This window comes from Mus pahari, unplaced genomic scaffold, assembly GCF_900095145.1.
Source record: "Mus pahari unplaced genomic scaffold, PAHARI_EIJ_v1.1 scaffold_10622_1, whole genome shotgun sequence".
Lineage (NCBI taxonomy): Eukaryota > Metazoa > Chordata > Mammalia > Rodentia > Muridae > Mus > Mus pahari.
This window is the reverse complement of record NW_018394155.1, coordinates 1-9,264: the sequence shown is the minus strand read 5'-3', so window position 1 is coordinate 9,264 and position 9,264 is coordinate 1. Positions and strand designations below refer to the sequence as shown.

Sequence of the window (9,264 nt, the reverse complement as noted above, 5' to 3'; positions counted from 1 at the left end):
ATAAAATAATAAAAAAAAAAACAGAACACATAGCAGTTCAAGGTACAATTTGTAATTTCCCAGAGATCTTTGCTTCATAAGGACAAAGATCTATGGATTTAGTCTACACGGCTGAACTGAGTGGATATAGTTCATTGATAAGTATGATCAAATTACTCCTGGACCATCCCTTCTGATGGGAAAGTTGGAGAAAAAAAGAATCAGAGACAAAAATTTGGCCTCTCTTAGTAATGAGAGTAATGTCTAAGGATATGTGCACAAACCATGTTTGACAGGGTGAGCACTAAAATAAATCATAAGATAACACAGAACCTCTATCATGTCTTCAGGCCATTCTGAAGCCCCGGAAGATTGACACTTTCTAAGGAACTCAAACCTATGTCAATGCCCACTACCTGAAATATGCAGAATTTTCATTTGTCATTAAGCAAACTAAATAGTCCACACAGCATACTAGACAAATAGATTTGACAGCAGGTATATAACGTAACTACATTCACCCACTCATCCTTTAAAAAACAATAAGATTGCTGAACACTAGGAGATGATGTCAGTAGTACACTCTCTAAGTAAACTACACACATGTCTTTGTTAATCATCCTTCCATTTGTCTTCATGGTGTGGGGTGGCTGCACAGATACAGATCAATAAGTCCACACTTGAGTGGGTTAGGAGGGTCTGAGCCCCTTTGACCACTAGGGTACTTTAATCCAGCTCTCTAAGCTGTCACTAAAATGATACATCGCATCAATATTGGAATGCTATTTCAAGTTCTTAAACATCCCTATTCCAGGGTGTACATTTAATACAATATCAACACTTCTTGGCTTTGGAAATATCACTAAAAGGTATCCTTAACTTGAACTGACTTCATGGCAAGTATAGAGACTGATTCAAGACTCACAGAATGTACATGTCCAAATCCTGAGTATCCCCAAAGCCAATCTTATAAATCCCCCTTTTGTGTGTGTGTGTATGTGTGTGTGTGTGCGTGTATTCATTCTATGAATTCTGTTTCTTTAAAGAACCCAAAGGTAACATCAAATTGCTTTACAGGACAATCAAAATATAGTTCACAGAAAGTAGAATATTAACCAGTCCAGTTGAAGGATAACATTCAGTGGTGAATTTCATACCTCGACACACACAATTAATTCCCATTTTAAACGTTTGCAACAACCAAAACTGAGAAGCAAGTAGTATCTCCGTAGAAGTCTCTACTATACTGAGTATCAGAACTGAGACATGAACATATATAATCATAATAACTATGGCAACACTGTGTGTCATAGAACTGGGAAGAGTGAGGTCACAATCCATACTGTGTATATACAAGTTGCTACATAGGCAAGTGTGATAATACAAGTTCAAGACTACATTTACAAATAGGTTAATGGGTTGGGAAGATGGTTTAGTGTTAAGAGTGTCATACAAGCCTGATGACCTGAATTAATAATCAGAACCCATGGTGAAATACTCAAAAGCTGTCTTCTAGTATAATATGCATTTTATGTTTGGATGTCCATCCATGTACCATCAATATACCTGTTACACACACACAAACACATACACATGCACACACACCAAAAATGATAAGTTTTCTAAAAAAAGAGATCACTATACATGTTATTTATAGCAGCTTATGTTCTCATACTAATTATGTTACCCAAAAGCCTTTTTGCAGTGTCCTGGACGTAGGCTAAAGGAAGCCTTCCCCCAGTTGGTTCTAATTGGGACAGAAAGTTGCCATCAGCCAATGGCTGGGCAGAGAAACAGAGGTATGACTTTTAGTGTGGGGGTCAAGAAACACAGGAGAGCCATGACAAGGGGGTAGGAGACGAACCATGCCAAGGGGTTAGGAGAATCAGGGAAAATCCAGGAGATTGAGGATGCCTGTAGGTACAAGGGGAAAGCAGACCCAGGGGGCACTGGGTGTGGGGGTGTAGGGGCTGGCAGAAACCCAGCATAGTCCAGGGCAGCAAAGATAAAATATAGACTTAGTATATAGATTTAGATAAGTATTAATTTAGAGTTGTCTGTGATGAGATTGTGTAAGACATTTGGAAGTTCAGTAGTGGCCTAAACATCAAGCTAGCAAGGGCATATTAAAAAATAAGTCGGTGTGTGTGTGTGTGTGTGTGTGTGTGTGTGTGTGTTTCTTTCATTCTTGAATCCAGAGCTCTTGGCAAGTGCAGAGGAGGTGTGTGAACCTGACAGAAATATAGAGCTTACTTTAGCAATATACCACTACAGCTATATTATGTTCCATATTTTTCACAAATAATGCATCTACCAAATTCCATATTATTGTCTCATCTGTTGCTATTACTGTGAGCTTCCTTCTTTAAATTTTTGAATTCACCGAGGAAATGTTCTTTCACTGAATTTAAATGCTGAGCTACTGCTGGAAATGATAGGAAAAGTCATTTCCTGAGACCATTCTTCTGACAGGGGAAGGGTCTTGGGCATGAATATAATTATTATAATTCTGAGTATAATGTTTTAAATAACCTTCAACATGGAAAATTAATTGCATATCCTACCTAGTCACAAAGACCATCAGGTCATGCACACATTTGCATAAAGACTGTTCAACCCCAAACATTCATGTGATCTGCTAATGAAAACAAGATATAGCTTTTGCCTGATCCTTGCTGCTGGGACAGACCCCTAGTTGGTCTGCTCCCCTGAAGACTGAATATCCAGATACATCCCAGAAGTCCCGCTGCACTCAGAGCAGTTGGTAAGCACACCCCCCACACACACACACACCACAGCTCCCCAAGCTGATGCTGGGAGCCTGGTGGACTCGAGACCCATCACCCACCAAAACACCCACCCTCCCAAATGCCACTCCCCTTCCTTCCATCCCTCCCACCCTTTAAGCCTGGTCCTTGTCTCTGGGGAAGACCCCTAGTTGGTCTGCTCCCTTGAAGACTCCATATCCCAATACATGCCAGAGAACCCACTGCACTCAAAGCAATTGAGGATCCACTGCTCTCAAAGAAGTTGAGGATCAGCTTCATTTAGAACAGTTGGACACAGCTTGACTGCTCCATGGAACACCCAACAGTCTGAAGGCCTCCCAGGAGATCTACTACAACCAGGGCAACAGATCAACAGCTTCTCTGCCCCAGGGAAGGGTCCCCAGTTGGAAGGCCCCACAGGTGGTCTGATACAGCCATGGACACAAGCCTAACAATAGACCTAAAGCAACCTAGGGACAAAAGAGGCAGACTCCATACTGTCACCCAGATCAACAAAAATCAGGAGTATCCAGATGGCAAAAGGCCAAGTACAAGACCCTAAGGAACAGAAGTCAAAATACATGGGCACCATCAGAACCCAGTTCTCCCACCACAGCAAGCCCTGAATACAACAACACACCTGAAAATCAGGAATCTNTCCTAAAATCCAATCTCATGGAGAAACTAGAGTCTTTTATAGAGGATATCAATAACTCACTGAAAGGAATACAGAAAAACACAGGTAAACAGGTGCAGGAATTGAATAAAGTGATCCAAGACGTAGAAGTGGAAGTAGAAACAATAATGAAAACACAAATGGCTGCAAACCTGAAAATGGAAACCCTAGGAAAGAGGTCGGGAATCACAGATGTAAGTATTACCAACAGAATACAAGAGATGGAATAGACAATTTCAGGTGAAGAAGATACTATAGAAGAGATTGACAAAACTGTCAAAGAAAACTCAAAACAGAAAAAACTCCTAACCTGCCCCCAACGAAGGAGCTAGAGAAAGTACCCAAGGAGCTAAAGGGGTCTGCATCCCTACAGGACGAGCAAAAATATGAACTAACCAGTATCCCCCAGAGCTTGTGTCTCTAGTTGCATATGTAGCAGAGGATGGCCTAGTCAGCCATCAATGGGAGGAGAGGTCTTTGGACTTTCAAAGATTATATGCATAATATACAGGGGTATGCCAGGGCCAATAAGCAGGAGTGGGTAGGTTGGGGGAGCAGGGCAGTGGGAGGGTATAGGGGACTTTCAGGATATCATATGAAATGTAAATGAAGAAAATAACTAATAAAAATTTTTGAAAAAACTCCTAACTCAAAGCATCCAGGAAATTCAGGACACAATGAAAAGACCAACCAAATCTAAGAATAATCAGAAGAGAAGAGAACAAAGATTCTCAATTCAAAGGACCTAAATATGTCTTCATTAAAAACCATAGAAGAAAACATCTCCAACCTAAAGAAAGAGATGGACATAAAGGTACAAGAAGCAGATAGAACACCAAATAAATGGATCAAGAAAAAAAATCTTCTCATCACATAATTATCAAAACACAAAATGCATAGAGCAAAGAAAAAATTTAAAAGCTGCAAGGGTAAAAGGCCAAGTAACAAACAAAGGTAGACCTATCAGAATTACACCCGACTTCTGAACCAAGACTATGAAAGCCAGAAGAGCCTGGTCAGAGGTCATTCAGACTCTAAGAGAACACAAATGCCAGCCCAGCCACCAGACACAGAATAAATCTCCATCCTCATAGATGGAGCAAACAAAATATTCCAGGACAAAACCAAACCCAAACAGTATCTCTCTACCAGTCCAGCCTTACAGAGGACCCTGGAAGGAAAACAACACAGGGAAGAGCCCTGCACCAATGAGAGGACAGGGTACTAAGTATCTCACACAGAGTCAGACGCAGAGAACCACAGCACATAAAACCACCTACAAAACAACCATGTCAGGAACCAGCAGTCATCTCTCTTTAATATCTCTCAATGTTAATGGACTCAACTCACCTATAAAAATATATAAGATAACAGACTGGATACACAAACAAGATCCAGCATTTTCCTGCATACAAGAAACACACCTCAACAAGAAAAATAGGAACTATCTCAGAGGAAAAGCATGGGAAAAGCTCTTCCAAGCAAATGGTCCAAGGAAACAAGCAGGAGTTGCCATCCTAATATCCAAAAATATAGACTCTTAATCAAAAGTTGTCAATCGTGATAAAGAAGGACACTTCCAATTCATCAAGTCTAAAATCCAACAAGAGAAAGTCTCAATTCTGAATATCTATGCCCCAAATGCAAGAACACCCAAATTCATAAAGGAAACTTTAATAAAACTCAAAACTCATATTGAACCCCACATAATCATAAACACTCCACTCTCACCAATGGACAGGTCATTGAAACAGAAACTAAAAAGAGACACAGTGAAACTAAGAAAAGGTATGAACCAAATGAGTTTGACAGATATCTACACAGCATTTCACCCTAATCGAAAAGAACACACCTTCTTCTCAGCACTTCAAGGTGCCTTCTCCAAAATAGACCATATAATTGGTCACAAAACAACCCTCAACAAATACAAGAAGATTCAAATAATGCTATGCATCCTGTCAGACCACCATGGCCTAAGGCTGGTCTTCAATAACAGCCCAAAAACAAACAAACAAATAAAAAACCAAACCAAACCAAACCAAACAAACAAACAAAAAAACAAAAAAAACAAAAATAAAGAGCCCACATACATGGAAAACTGAACAACTCTTACTCAGTGATATATTGGTCAGAAAAAGAAAGAAAGAGAAATTAAAATCTGCCTGGAATTTAATAAAAATGTTGACACATCATACCCAAATGGATGGGACACAATGAAAGCAGTGCTAAGAGGAAAGTTCACAGCACTAAGTGCCCTGGTAAAAAAATGGAAGAGATCTTATACTAACACCTAGACAGCACACCTGAGAGCCCTAGAAAAAAAAAGAAGCAAACTCACCCAAGGGGAGTAGAAGGCAGCAAATAGTCAAACTCAGGGCTGAAATCAACCAAATAGAAACACAGAAAACAGTACAAAGAATCAGCAAAACCAAAAGCTGGCTCTTTCAGAGAATCAACATGATAGATAAGCCCCTAGCCAAAGTAACTAGAGGGCCAAGAGGCAGTATCCAAATTAATAAAATCAGAAATGGAAAGAGAGACAGAACAACAGACATGAAGGAAATTCAAGAGAATCTTGAGATCCTACTATGAAAGCCTATACCAAATTAAACTGGAAAATCTAGATGAAATGGATGGTTTTATAGATAGATGGCACATACCAAAGTTAAATCAAGAGCAGGTAACCTATCTAAACAGGCTCAAATCACACAAGGAAATAGAAGAAGTCAATAACCCCCCCCCCAAAAAAAAAACCCAGGGTCAGATGGATTTAATGCAGAAATCTACCACATCTTCAAAGAAGACCTGATATCAATTTTCCTCAAACTATTCCATAAAATAGAAATATTAGGAATACTACCTAACTCATTCTATGAAGCCACAATTACTGATACCTAAATCACAGAAAGATCCAACCGAAAAAAGAGAACATCAACCCAATTTCCTTTATGAGTATCGATGCAAAAGTACTCAATAAAATACTTGCAAACCGAATCCAAAACCACCTCAAAACTTTCATTCACCAAGATATAGTAAGCTTCATCCTGGGGATGCAAGCTTGGTTTAATATACAAAAATCCATTAATGTAATCCACTATATATACAAACTCAAAGAAAAAAATCACATGATCATCTCCTGAGATGCAGAAAACCATTTGACAAAAATAAAACACCCCTTCATGTTAAAAGTATTGGAGAGATCGGGAATTCAAGGCCCATACCAAAACATAATAAAAGCAATGTACTGCAAACCAACAGCCAATATCAACTCAAATGGAGACATACTTGAAGCAATCCCACTGAAATTGTGGACAAGACAAGGATGCACACTCTCCCCATATCTCTTCACTATAGTACTTGAAATGTTATGTAGAAAAATAAGAAAACAAAAAGAGACCAGGAAATATAAATTGGTAAAGAAGAAATAAAGGTATCACTATTTGCAGATGATACGATAATATACATAAGCGACCTCCAAAATTCTACCAGAGAACTTCTCCAGCTGATAAACAACTTTAGCAACTTGGCCAGATAGAAAATTAACTCAAATAAATCAGTAGCCTGCCTTCAGGCAAAGGATAAACAGGCTGGGAAAGAAATTAGGGAAATAATCCCTTCACAATAGCCACAAATAGTATAAAATATCTTGGGTAAACTCTAACCAAACAAGTGAAAGACCTGTATGATAACAACTTCAAGTATCTCAAGGAAGGAATCAAAGAAGATCTCAGAAATTGGAGAGATCTTCCATGCTCATAGATTGGCAGAATTAACATAGGAAAATTGTCATCCTACCAAGGGCAATCTATAGATTCAATGCAATCCCCATCAAAATCCCAACACAATTCTTCAACAATATGGAAAGAGCAATTCTCAATTTCATCCGGAAAGGCAAAAGACCCAGAACAGTGAAAACTATTCTTAACAATAAAAGAACAGCTGGGAGAATCACCATCCCTGACCTCAAGCTTTACTACAGAGCAATGGTAATAAAAACTGCATGGTATTGGTACAGAGACAGACCATGTTGATCAATGAAATAGAATTGAAGACCCAGAAATAAAACTATACATTTACCGTCACTTGATCTTTGAAAAAGATGCCAAAAACATACAATGGATAAAAGAAAGCATCTTCAATAAATGGTGCTGGTCTAACTGGCTGTCTATATGGAGAAGAATGAAAATAGACCCATGTGTGTCACCTTGTACAAAGCTGAAGTTCAAGTGGATCAAGGACATCAACATAAAACACTGAATCTAATAGAAGAGAAAGTGGGAAAGAGCCTTTAAGTCATTGGCTCAGGGGAAAATTTCCTAAACAAAACTCCAATGGCTCATGCTCTAAGATCAAGAATTCATAAATGGGACCTCATAAAACTGGAAAGCTTCTGTAAGGCAAAGGACATACTCAATGAGACAAATCGGCAGCCTACTGATTCGGGAAAAATCTTCACTAACCCCATAAACAATAGAGGGCTAATATAAAAAAAACATATAAAGAAATCAAGCCTGTCTGATCCCGCCACCACCATAAGTTGGGCCTAAATGAGCACCATCAAAATGAGGTCATTCATTACATGTGTTTTTCTTGTTCAGAAAGAGGCTCGAGACTTAAAACAGTAGATTCCTGCTTTCAAGACCTCAAGGGCAGTAGGCTGGTAAAGGAGAGTTCCACCATAGATGAGGTTTCAGAAGTCCTAAATGGGCTGCAGGCTGTGGTACACAGTGAGGTGCAGTCTGAGCTCATCAATACAACTTACACCAATGTCCTGCTCCTGCGGCAGTTGTTCTCACAAGATGAGAAGTGCTATCTAAAGCTACAGACAGACTTCTCTGAACTTGAAAGCAGACAATTATTACAACAAGCTGCTGAGTTTGAAAAGGCAGAGTTTGCATCTTCAAATAAAAAGCCCATCATAGATATCACAAAGCCTAAACTTGTTCCGATTAATGAGGGTGGAAAAACAGAGCTCCTAAAGAAGGAAATTTTAAGACTTCAATAAGACAATGAAAAACCAAAGTCAAGGCTGAAGACCATTGAAATACAGGCTGCAAATGCTCTGAATTAGAAGTCAAAATTGGAAAGAGTACTTCAAGATTTACAGCTCGATGAAGGAAACCAATAGGATTTTCTAAAGTTCCAAGACTTGTATGACTTGGAAAACACAGTTGCAACACTTAGGAGTGAATTTCAGAATACACTTATGACAAGACAGAAAACCAAAAATCTTTGGAGGAGAACCTAGCAGCAGCCAAATAGAACCTCCTCAGAGTACAGGGGCAGCTGAGCATGGCTGAAAAGGAGTTAGAGAAGAAATTTCAACAAACAGCAGCTTATGGAAACATGAAAGAGATTCTCACCAAAAAGAATGATCTAATCAAATACTTACGGGAAACACTGACAAAATATGAATCAGAAGATAAAAGACTAGAGGTTTTGTCTAGAACTGGCCACACATGAACACATGAGTTATCTCCATTCACCTCAGGCATGTATTTTGAAGCATCTTGTCATGTTCTCTTCCTTTTCCAATGTTTAGGCTTTCCTTGTATTATTACAACTGTCATTCTTATCCTCGGTTCTGTAATTGTGAAGAGAAAAAATTGTAATGATTCTTTTCTACTGTCCCAAATACTGCTTTGTCAAATGTTCCAGAGCCTCCATGCAAGAACAGTGAGATTTCTTCATGGTAGACAGCAGTTTAGAGTGAAGAAGAGCCATCCTTTTGCACTGGTGAGTGAACCTATAAATGTTAGAGANGCTGGTAACATCTATACTTGTACAGACCTTAAGTGTAAAGATAAATAGTAAAGTTATTAATATTTACAAAGAAATATT

The 9,264-nt window shown here is 38.9% G+C and overlaps 1 pseudogene; it reads left to right on the top strand.

Moving 5' to 3' along the window:
• The first annotated feature begins 7,963 nt into the window (after positions 1-7,963).
• Positions 7,964-8,886, top strand: LOC110315897 (annotated as a pseudogene).
• The last annotated feature ends 378 nt before the right edge of the window (positions 8,887-9,264 follow it).